We start from the raw sequence: 12,787 nt of genomic DNA, 5'->3' as shown, positions 1-12,787 counted from the left end.
ACTATAATACTGCCCCCTATGTACAAGAATATAACTACTATAATACTGCCCCCTATGTACAGGAATATAACTACTATAATACTGCCCCCCATGTACAAGAATATAACTACTATAATACTGCCCCCTATGTACAAGAATATAACTACTATAATACTGCCCCCTATGTACAAGAATATAACTACTATAATACTGCCCCTATGTACAGGAATATAATTACTATAATACTGCCCCCTATGTACAAGAATATAACTACTATAATACTGCCCCCTATGTACAAGAATATAACTACTATAATACTGCCCCCTATGTACAAGAATATAACTACTATAATACTGCCCCCTATGTACAAGAATATAATTACTATAATACTGCCCCCCATGTACAAGAATATAACTACTGTAATACTGCCCCCTATGTGCAAGAATATAACTACTATAATACTGCCCCCTATGTACAAGAATATAATTACTATAATACTGCCCCCCATGTACAAGAATATAACTACTGTAATACTGCCCCCTATGTACAAGAATATAACTACTATAATACTGCCCCCTATGTACAAGAATATAACTACTATAATACTGCTCCCTAAGTACAAGAATATAACTACTATAATACTGCCCCCTATGTACAGAAATATAACTACTATAATACTGCCCCCTATGTACAAGAATATAACTACTATAGTACTGCCCATATGTACAAGAATATAACTACTATAATACTGCCCCTATGTACAGGAATATAACTACTATAATACTGCCCCCTATGTACAGGAATATAACTACTATAACACTGCCCCCTATGTACAGGAATATAACTACTATAATACTGCCCCCTATGTACAGGAATATAACTACTATAATACTGCCCACTATGTACAAGAATATAACTACTATAATACTGCCTCCTATGTACAAGAATATAACTACTATAATACTGCCTCCTATGTACAAGAATATAACTACTATAATACTGCTCCTATGTACAAGAATATAACTACTATAATACTGCTCCCCTATGTACAAGAATATAACTACTATAATGCTGCCCCCTATGTACAAGAATATAACTACTAAAATACTGCCCCTATGTACAGGAATATAACTACTATAATACTGCCCCCTATGTACAGGAATATAAGTACTATAATACTGCCCCCTATGTACAGGATTATAACTACTATAATACTGCCCCCTATGTACAAGAATATAACTACTATAATACTGCCCCCTATGTACAGGAATATAACTACTATGATACTGCCCCCTATGTACAGGAATATAAGTACTATAATACTGCCCCCTATGTACAGGAATATAACTACTATAATACTGCCCCCTATGTACAAGAATATAACTACTATAATACTGCCCCCTATGTACAAGAATATAACTACTATGATACTGCCCCCTATGTACAAGAATATAACTACTATAATACTGCCCCCTATGTACAAGAATATAACTACTATAATATTACCCCTATGTACAAGAATATAACTACTATAATACTGCCCCCTATGTACAGGAATATAACTACTATAATACCGCCCCCTATGTACAAGAATATAACTACTATAATACTGCCCCTATGTACAAGAATATAACTACTATAATACTGCCCCCTATGTACAAGAATATAACTACTATAATACTGCCCTCTATGTACAGGAATATAACTACTATAACACTGCCCCCTATGTACAAGAATATAACTACTATAATACTGCCCCTATGTACAAGAATATAACTACTATAATACTTCCCCCTATGTACAAGAATATAACTACTATAATACTGCCCCTATGTACAAGAATATAACTACTATAATACTGCCCCTATGTACAAGAATATAACTACTATAATACTGGTCCCTATGTACAAGAATATAACTACTATAATACTGCCCCCTATGTACAAGAATATAACTACTATAATACTGCACCCTATGTACAAGAATATAACTACTATAACACTGCCCCCTATGTACAAGAATATAGCTACTAAAATACTGCCCCCTATGTACAAGAATATAACTACTATAATACTGCCCCCTATGTACAGGAATATAACTACTATAATACTGCCCCTATATACAAGAATATAACTACTATAATACTGCCCCCTATGTACAAGAATATAACTAACATAATACTGCCCTCTATGTACAAGAATATAACTACTATAATAAAGCCCCCTATATGCAAGAATATAACTACTATAATAGTGCCCCTATGTACAAGAATATAACTACTATAATACTGCCCCCTATGTACAAGAATATAACTACTATAATACTGCCCCCTATGTACAGGAATATAACTACTATAATACTGTCCCTATGTACAAGAATATAACTACTATAATACTGCCCCTATGTACAGGAATATAACTACTATAATACTGCCCCCTATGTACAAGAATATAACTACTATAGTACTGCCCATATGTACAAGAATATAACTACTATAATACTGCCCCTATGTACAGGAATATAACTACTATAATACTGCCCCCTATGTACAGGAATATAACTACTATAACACTGCCCCCTATGTACAGGAATATAACTACTATAATACTGCCCCCTATGTACAGGAATATAACTACTATAATACTGCCCACTATGTACAAGAATATAACTACTATAATACTGCCTCCTATGTACAAGAATATAACTACTATAATACTGCCTCCTATGTACAAGAATATAACTACTATAATACTGCTCCTATGTACAAGAATATAACTACTATAATACTGCTCCCCTATGTACAAGAATATAACTACTATAATGCTGCCCCCTATGTACAAGAATATAACTACTAAAATACTGCCCCTATGTACAGGAATATAACTACTATAATACTGCCCCCTATGTACAGGAATATAAGTACTATAATACTGCCCCCTATGTACAGGATTATAACTACTATAATACTGCCCCCTATGTACAAGAATATAACTACTATAATACTGCCCCCTATGTACAGGAATATAACTACTATGATACTGCCCCCTATGTACAGGAAAATAAGTACTATAATACTGCCCCCTATGTACAGGAATATAACTACTATAATACTGCCCCCTATGTACAAGAATATAACTACTATAATACTGCCCCCTATGTACAAGAATATAACTACTATGATACTGCCCCCTATGTACAAGAATATAACTACTATAATACTGCCCCCTATGTACAAGAATATAACTACTATAATATTACCCCTATGTACAAGAATATAACTACTATAATACTGCCCCCTATGTACAGGAATATAACTACTATAATACCGCCCCCTATGTACAAGAATATAACTACTATAATACTGCCCCTATGTACAAGAATATAACTACTATAATACTGCCCCCTATGTACAAGAATATAACTACTATAATACTGCCCTCTATGTACAGGAATATAACTACTATAACACTGCCCCCTATGTACAAGAATATAACTACTATAATACTGCCCCTATGTACAAGAATATAACTACTATAATACTTCCCCCTATGTACAAGAATATAACTACTATAATACTGCCCCTATGTACAAGAATATAACTACTATAATACTGCCCCTATGTACAAGAATATAACTACTATAATACTGGTCCCTATGTACAAGAATATAACTACTATAATACTGCCCCCTATGTACAAGAATATAACTACTATAATACTGCACCCTATGTACAAGAATATAACTACTATAACACTGCCCCCTATGTACAAGAATATAGCTACTAAAATACTGCCCCCTATGTACAAGAATATAACTACTATAATACTGCCCCCTATGTACAGGAATATAACTACTATAATACTGCCCCTATATACAAGAATATAACTACTATAATACTGCCCCCTATGTACAAGAATATAACTAACATAATACTGCCCTCTATGTACAAGAATATAACTACTATAATAAAGCCCCCTATATGCAAGAATATAACTACTATAATACTGCCCCCTTGCTGAGAGGTTGTGTGCAGTGTGAGCTCCTGAGGTCTCCTCATGTCTGGAGCTAGCCCAGGGCGGGGCCACCCTGGGTGGGGAAGTTCCCCATGCAAGGCCCAGGCTTCCAGGCCTTCTCTGGGAAATAATTCTCAGCCACCAAATCCCATGGATGAAAATCCTAAAGTGAGCAGTGCAGTGAGTTCTGTGCAGAGTGTCAGCAGTTCTGGTGTAGTCAGAGTTTGTGAAGAGAAGAACATGAATGCGGTGAAGAAAGCAGCAGTAGCAGCAGTAAGTACCTCTATGGTGAATCCATCTACCAGTGTGAGTGTGAAGCAGGAACCTGTGAGTGAGACCAGAGCGCTGGGTCAGGCAGCAGGGAAAGGTGTGCAGGAGCAGAGACAGCCTCCATTACAGGCCTCAGCTGTGCCCTCTACACCTCCATCATCCAGGCACAGGAGAACATCCCTGGAGCGCCAGACCATCCTGGAGAACCTACAGAAGCCTGTCCTGATCCGGACTGAGAGAACCAGGTCTGGGAGTGGAGGAAACAGGACTGTAAGATCTGTGGAGGCCGAGGTGAGACCAGCAGGGAGGCCTCAAGCTGCTACCAGCGCTGTCACTGGCAGGAAAGTGGGACCCAGTCCCCATGATGGTCATTGTACCCCCCCAGTAGTGACAGCTGCAGCGCGCCAGGGCCCACCAGCGCCACAGAGGCCCGGACCCAGCAGAGTACAACATGCAGCCTCTCCCAGTCCTGCGGCTGAGCGTGCACCTGAGCTCCAGCTGGCTGATAAGATCCCAGCACTCGTAAAATCACTGGAGAAGCTAAAAGACCAGAAACTGCTGCTACAGAAAAAAATAGACTGTGCATATAAAATGAAGACCGCGAACCCCGAAAGACACGAGCTGCTTGACAAAAAACTGGCTTCATTGGCCAAAGAACTTGCTGACAACATCGCCAAGACGGAGGCCGTACTGGAGCAGATGGGACCTCTCGCTGAGACGTACAGGAACCAGGAGCGGTTCCAGGCTCAAAAACATCATGGAGGATCATCATATCCTGTACCGGAGACCTGCGCTAATGGCGTCCAGCAGTCCTATGCAAAACCTGTACTGCAGCCGGCGACTTTCCCCTATCAGGAAGGAGATCTCTACAGGAAAGACATTGCCAGGAATCAGCAGCCACTTACAGAAGTACCACAAGTCCCAGCATCCTGCAAGCTGCAGAACGATTGCAGCCATCCCGTTGATGTAAATGGTGAATCCGTGGCACCACAAGTTCCAGCACCCAGCATGCAGCAAGGACAGGAACATCTCCTTGATGGTAATGGTGCAGTGCAGGCACCACAAGTCCCAGCATACAGCATGCAACAAGGACAAGGACACTTGCCTGATGTTAGTGGTGCAGATGACATCTCCTTGCAGAAGGACTGTGGACACAATCCAGGAGGTAACACTGCAGCAGCACAGCAGAGCTCCCAGGTGACGCCTGAGCAGAACAATCAGGACTCTGCTGATATCTCTGTGACTGATACTGCTGATATATCTGTCTCTGATACTGCTATGTCTGTGGTTATTGCTGATTCTAATGTTGATATTTCTGTGTGTGATAATTTTCCAGTAGAAGGGGCTTCACCATCTGTCTGGGATGCTGTTGTAGAGCAGTCAGAGCAGTGTATGGAGCCTGGAGTCATGGAGGCTAATGGTGAGGAGGCGTTAGCGCAGTCCAATGCTCAGGACTTCCCCCCTTTAGTCCCTGATGTTAGTGTGGACCCTCCTAGTTCAGGTGCTCAGCAGCCTCCACAGCGCCCCCAGTCACACCGTGGTACAGGTTCTGACCAGACCTCCTCTGGCAATGCCTGGAGCCGGGGTGCACCATCCTTTACGTCCGGCTCACATTACACCGGTCAGGCGTTTAAGAGGAGGAATGTGGTAAGATTTAAGCACAGAGGGGCCAAGGAAGACCTACCTGACCGGAGGTTTGTTGTGAGATCTCTGCTATGTGACCAGATGGGTTTCTCGCCAAGTGACATCCTGGCAGTTATAAACCTCCCAGACCGCCAGGGATATGATGTCAGTTTTAAGTTGATGTGCAACCTGGACCGGTTTTGGGCAAATTTCTCCAGGTATAGGGATGCTGAGGGGTGGAATAAATTCAGCTTCATCCCCATCTCTAAACTTGGCCAGGTTACTGTCACCATTATCTTCTGGAATGAAGCTGTGCCCCCGCAGGATATTGTGCTCTGGCTCAGGAGGCACTGTGACCTTATGTCAGAGCTCACTAAGACCCGGGATGAAGACGGTATCTGGACAGGAGGGTGGAAGGTCCTGGTGAGGTTACGCCAGTTTCATAACATAACCCAACATCTGCCCAATTCTTTCTTCATAGGCCGTGAGAAGGGGGTATGTTTCTATCCAGGTCAGCCCCGCAGATGTTTCAAGTGTGGTAGAGTCGGTCACGTGGCCAGTAATTGCACCATGATAAAGTGCAGCCTGTGTGGGGACATTGGTCATGTGAGTGCGGACTGCCAGAACATCCGTTGTAATCTGTGTGGAGAGATGGGGCATGCCCACAGGGATTGTCCTAATGCGTGGCATAACATCTGTAAGACCTTCCCTGATGAAGATATACTGACAGGGGCAGATGACCTGGGGGAGGAGGAGGCTTTGTTGTCAGGGTCAGCTCAAGCTGGGCCAGAACCTCAGCGGATGGAAAGTGACACCATACTAGTACTAGAGCAGCCTCAAATAAACACAACGCCGGTACCAGACCAGCCTCAGATTAAAACCATACCAGTACAAGACCATTCCCGACCACAAAGCATTGAGGGGAACAAGCAGGTTGTCCCTCAGGTTGTATCACCCTCAGTGCCCATTCCTTCTCCAGCACCAACTTCTACTAAGAGAAGGAAGAAAGATACATCCACCCGTAAGCCAGAGGGTGAGTGGACCACTGTCCAAAAATCATCCAGGATGAAGGTGGACAGAACGGCAGATGTGACAATGACTGTCAACAGGTTTAGTGTGTTGTCAGAGTCAGATGTAGAGGAAGAACTAGAGAGGGAACTTGAGAAAATGGTGGCAGAATATGAGGATGAGCCAGATCCCCCTTCCAAACGGAGACCTCAGGCAGTAGGGCCAGAATCTGAATCCGATATGGATACAGGTGGTCAGCAGGAGGGCTCGGACTCAGACTTATGATGATGGGGTTACTCTCTCTGCTTCTTCTTATGGCTCTAATGGCGGATTTTCACCTTAAAGTCATCTCAACTAATGTAAACAGCATTAGGGCAAGGAAGAAAAGACATGCGGTGTATGAACATCTCCAATATCTGGACGCTGATGTCTTTTTCTTACAGGAGACTCATCTCAATAGTCTTAGTCTCTTAAGAGAAGCAGAGAGGGAATGGCGTTCAGGTCCATCCTTCTGGTCACTGTCTGTGGAGCCTTGTGCCGGGGTCTCTATACTATTTAATACACACGATGTCACCATACATAGACTTACCGAGGTGTCGATGGGAAGATGTTTGATGCTGGAGGTTACCATCCGAGGTAGGAGGCTCCGACTTACTAATATCTATGGTCCGCAGACAGTGACTGAAAGGGTAAATCTGTTTAATGAGGTAAAACCCTATCTCTTTACATCTGTGCCCGTAATCATGACGGGTGACTTTAATGCCACCAGAGCATCTACTGATCGTTCCAGTGGTAGACCTCTCACCAGGGACTCCAAGGTCTTGAATGCTATAATCTCGCAGTCAGGTTTATCGGATGTGTTTGTGCAGGGTGGTAGGAAACCCAAATTTACCTACTCCTGTGCTGGAAGAACTAGCCGGATAGACTTGGCGCTGGTGAGTCCTATGGAGGTCATAGGAGAGAGGAGCGAAAAGTGTGTTCCCTATTCAGATCACCTTGCCTTATTTTTTTGCTTAGGTGCTAGTGAGCAGCCTGATATGGGAAGAGGGTTATGGAGACTTAACTCTAGTCTCTTGGAAGAAGGTTTTGTCCAGGAACATGTCCATTCTCTTCTACAGGGTGAAATGGAGAGAGTGGATTTCTATAACCATACATCTGACTGGTGGGAGGATGTCAAGGAGGAGATCCGGTCCCTCTTAAAGAGACTGTCAGTAAAGAAGGGGAAGAGTAAGTACAGCCAGTATCTCAAGCTGCAGAAAGAATTGGAGTCACTCTATTCGGCGGGTGGGGATGAAAAACAAAAAATCGACCGACTGAAATCTGAAATAAAGCAGTATCAGTACAGCCGCTACACGTCCCTGGTTGTGGAGCGAGACTATGGAAACTTAGTCACGCCTGATCCATATGAGAGTTGCCGGGAACGTGTGGCTAAGAAAACGATCACAGGTCTCACTGACTCCCAGGGAGTTTTACAGGAATCTCGGGAGGGTATCCTGGGGGTGGTGAGATCCTACTATGCTGAGTTATTTCAGAAGAAGGTTTTGGATAGAGGAAAAATGGCTCAATTCTTGGAGGCAACTCCGGGCCCTGACACTAAAGATTTGGATTTTTCTCCTTTGACAGCAGGAATAACAGAGGAGGAGGTTAAAGAGGCCATTGATAAGTTACATCTGAAGAAGGCACCAGGTCCTGATGGGATAACAGCTGAATTTTATAAGAAATTTAGAGACCTCTTAGCCCCGATCCTTGTGGATGTATTTACAAATTGTCTAGAAAATCACCTGATGCCTCCATCCATGAGAGTGTCCTCCCTTATTCTGCTCTCCAAAGGTAAGGAGCCTAGCGACATCAAGAACTGGAGGCCGATCGCCCTCTTGAATGTCGACAGGAAAATTCTGGCAAAAATTCTGTTTTCTAGGTTAGTCTGTTTGTCCCCGGCACTGTTGGCAGGCTCTCAGTACGGCACAGTAAGAGGGCGGAACATCTCTGGAGCAGTCATCTCGATAAGAGAGATGTTTGAGAGATGTAAAGCTCTGAGGTGTGGGAGATATGTTGTAGGTCTGGACCAGGCTAAAGCCTTTGACAGGGTTGATCATGAGTATCTATGGGCCACTTTGTCAAAGTACGGTATTCCGGGACAATTTATAGATTGGCTGAGAACTTTGTATAGAGAGGCTGAGAGCTTTCCTCTGATCAATGGTTGGCAGGGGGACACTTTTGAAGTAGAGGCGGGGGTGAGACAGGGCTGCCCCCTGAGTCCACTGCTGTATGTGTTTGCCATAGACTTGTTTCTGCGATCACTGCAGCGGTGTGATTTTCAGGGGGTGCCGGTTCCCCATTGCTTGCCTTTGAAGGTAGTCGCCTACGCGGATGATGTGACTGTGGTGATATCTGAGCCTCATGAGGTGGAGATGTTATCTGCAGCCATCAGAAGTTACTCAGAGGCCTCCGGGTCTCTGGTCAACCTCGAGAAGAGTCAGGCTTTCTGGACATTGGATACTGCTCCTGGCTTTGATCTGCCACAGTTCGCCAAGGCCTCCACCCATATTAAGATCCTTGGGGTTAAATTCGGGAGGGAAGATAATGCCAAACTAAATTGGGAGGATAAGTTGGAAACCGGAAATGCAAAGGTTCAGCGATGGAAGAACTGGAGGCTGACCTATAGAGAAAGGGTTACTCTGATGAAGACTTACCTGGTCCCTGTCTTCCTCTACGTCTCTGTCGTCTTTCCTTTGCCAGAATCTTTCTCCGCTAGACTCTTTAGCCTGTTCTTCCAGCTTTTATGGGGGAACAGGTTGAACCCAGTAAAAAGAGGGATCACCTACCTGCAGAGGAGAGAGGGTGGACTGGATATGTTAAATCCAAGGGTTTTCTTTGACTCCATGTTTCTGAAAGTCAATTTCGGTTGCCTGGACTCAAATGATGGTCTCCTGTGGGTAAGTAGTGTCAGAGACTGGATATTGCCTTTTGCAGAGTCTTGGGTGCGAGGCGGCAGTCTCAAGAGGGGCCGATGGACTCCTGGCTTCCTCCCCCAGTATCTGGTATATGGTCTGAAGTGTGTCAGGATGTGGAAGCTGGAGAAGTCCTACATTGTCAGTAACACCAGGAGAGATCTCTATACTAGGGTATGTCGGGCTTTCTACCACTCACCACTTGCTCTCAGAGACTGTGTGACCACCAACCTACAGAAGAGTCTCAGGTTCCTCAATGCGAAACGACTTCCCCCCAAGTTGTTTGATATCTCTTGGTTGTCACTACATGGGAAGTTATTTGTTAGAGGGAACCTAAAGTTTGTGAGCGTGGCAGATAGGAAGTGTCCCCTGGGGTGTCAGCAGGAGGAGACGATGGAGCATTTCATCTCTGAGTGCTGGGGAGGGAGGAAGATCTGGAAGGAAGTATCTGACCTGCTGAACATCCCGAGGCTGCAATTCCTCCAGTACCCGGACATCATCTATGGCGTCCCATCTCCAGATGGTAATATAGATCCGGGAACTATGTATCTTATAATAACAGTGATAAAGTATTACCACTGGCATGCCAGAACCCGGGTGTCCCTACACAGAGAGGACTATAACTACACGGCTGTGGTATCCCAAATATTGTCTGAGCTAAGGTGGATAAAATCACTGGAAGTCAGAAAAGACCAGAGAAATAGGAAATTATGGGGGAATATATCTGGTGTTTAATTTCTATATATATTGATTTTGCATTTTTCTTTTTCCTTTCCAGCAGCAGCAGCTATGGACTCTAAGTTACATTTACTCTGAGTTTATATTTGTTTGATTCCTAATTGTGTATACAGAAGAATGTATTTATGATTTTGTATTTTGCCTAATTGTATTTTTGTTGGTTTTTTTACAATAAAAATTGCCCCTATGTACAAGAATATAACTACTATAATACTGCCCCCTATGTACAAGAATATAACTACTATAATACTGCCCCCTATGTACAGGAATATAACTACTATAATACTGTCCCTATGTACAAGAATATAACTACTATAATACTGCCCCTATGTACAGGAATATAACTACTATAATACTGCCCCCTATGTACAGGATTATAACTACTATAATACTGCCCCCTATGTACAAGAATATAACTACTATAATACTGCCCCCTATGTACAGGAATATAACTACTATGATACTGCCCCCTATGTACAAGAATATAACTACTATAATACTGCCCCCTATGTACAAGAATATAACTACTATAATACTGCCCCCTATGTACAAGAATATAACTACTATAATACTGCCCCCTATGTACAAGAATATAACTACTATAATACTGCCCCCTATGTACAAGAATATAACTACTATAATACTGTCCCCTATGTACAGGAATATAACTACTATAATACTGCCCCCTATGTACAAGAATATAACTACTATGATACTGCCCCCTATGTACAGGAATATAACTACTATAATACTGCTCCTATGTACAGGAATATAACTACTATAATACTGCCCCCTATGTACAGGAATATAACTACTATAATACTGCCCCCTATGTACAAGAATATAACTACTATAATACTGCCCCCTATGTACAAGAATATAACTACTATAATACTGCCCCCTATGTACAGGAATATAAGTACTATAATACTGCCCCCTATGTACAGGAATATAACTACTATAATACTGCCCCCTATGTACAAGAATATAACTACTATAATACTGCCCCTATGTACAGGAATATAACTACTATAATACTGCCCCCTATGTACAGGAATATAACTACTATAATACTGCCCCCTATGTACAAGAATATAACTACTATAATACTGCCCCCTATGTACAAGAATATAACTACTATAATACTGCCCCCTATGTACAGGAATATAACTACTATAATACTGTCCCCTATGTACAAGAATATAACTACTATAATACTGCCCCCTATGTACAAGAATATAACTACTATAATACTGCCCCCTATGTACAAGTATATAACTACTATAATACTGCTACCTATGTACAAGAATATAACTACTATAATACTGCTCTCTATGTACAAGAATATAACTACTATAATACTGCCCCCTATGTACAAGAATATAACTACTATAATACTGCCCCCTATGTACAAGAATATAACTACTATAATACTGCCCCCTATGTACAGGAATATAACTACTATGATACTGCCCCCTATGTACAGGAATATAAGTACTATAATACTGCCCCCTATGTACAGGAATATAAGTACTATAATACTGCCCCCTATGTACAGGAATATAACTACTATAATAGTGCCCCCTATGTACAAGAATATAACTACTATAATACTGCCCCCTATGTACAAGAATATAACTACTCTGATACTGCCCCCTATGTACAAGAATATAACTACTATAATACTGCCCCCTATGTACAAGAATATAACTACTATGATACTGCCCCCTATGTACAAGAATATAACTACTATAATAAAGCCCCCTATATGCAAGAATATAACTACTATAATAGTGCCCCTATGTACAAGAATATAACTACTATAATACTGCCCCCTATGTACAAGAATATAACTACTATAATACTGCCCCCTATGTACAGGAATATAACTACTATAATACTGTCCCTATGTACAAGAATATAACTACTATAATACTGCCCCCTATGTACAAGAATATAACTACTATAATACTGCCCCCTATGTACAGGAATATAACTACTATGATACTGCCCCCTATGTACAGGAATATAAGTACTATAATACTGCCCCCTATGTACAGGAATATAACTACTATAATACTGCCCCCTATGTACAAGAATATAACTACTATAATACTGCCCCCTATGTACAAGAATATAACTACTATGATACTGCCCCCTATGTACAAGAATATAACTACTATGATACTGCCCCCTATGTACAAG

This window comes from Engystomops pustulosus, chromosome 6 (assembly GCF_040894005.1).
Source record: "Engystomops pustulosus chromosome 6, aEngPut4.maternal, whole genome shotgun sequence".
In the NCBI taxonomy this organism is placed as follows: Eukaryota; Metazoa; Chordata; class Amphibia; order Anura; family Leptodactylidae; genus Engystomops; species Engystomops pustulosus.
The sequence above is the reverse complement of the archived record's forward strand: the minus strand, read 5'-3'. Positions refer to the sequence as shown.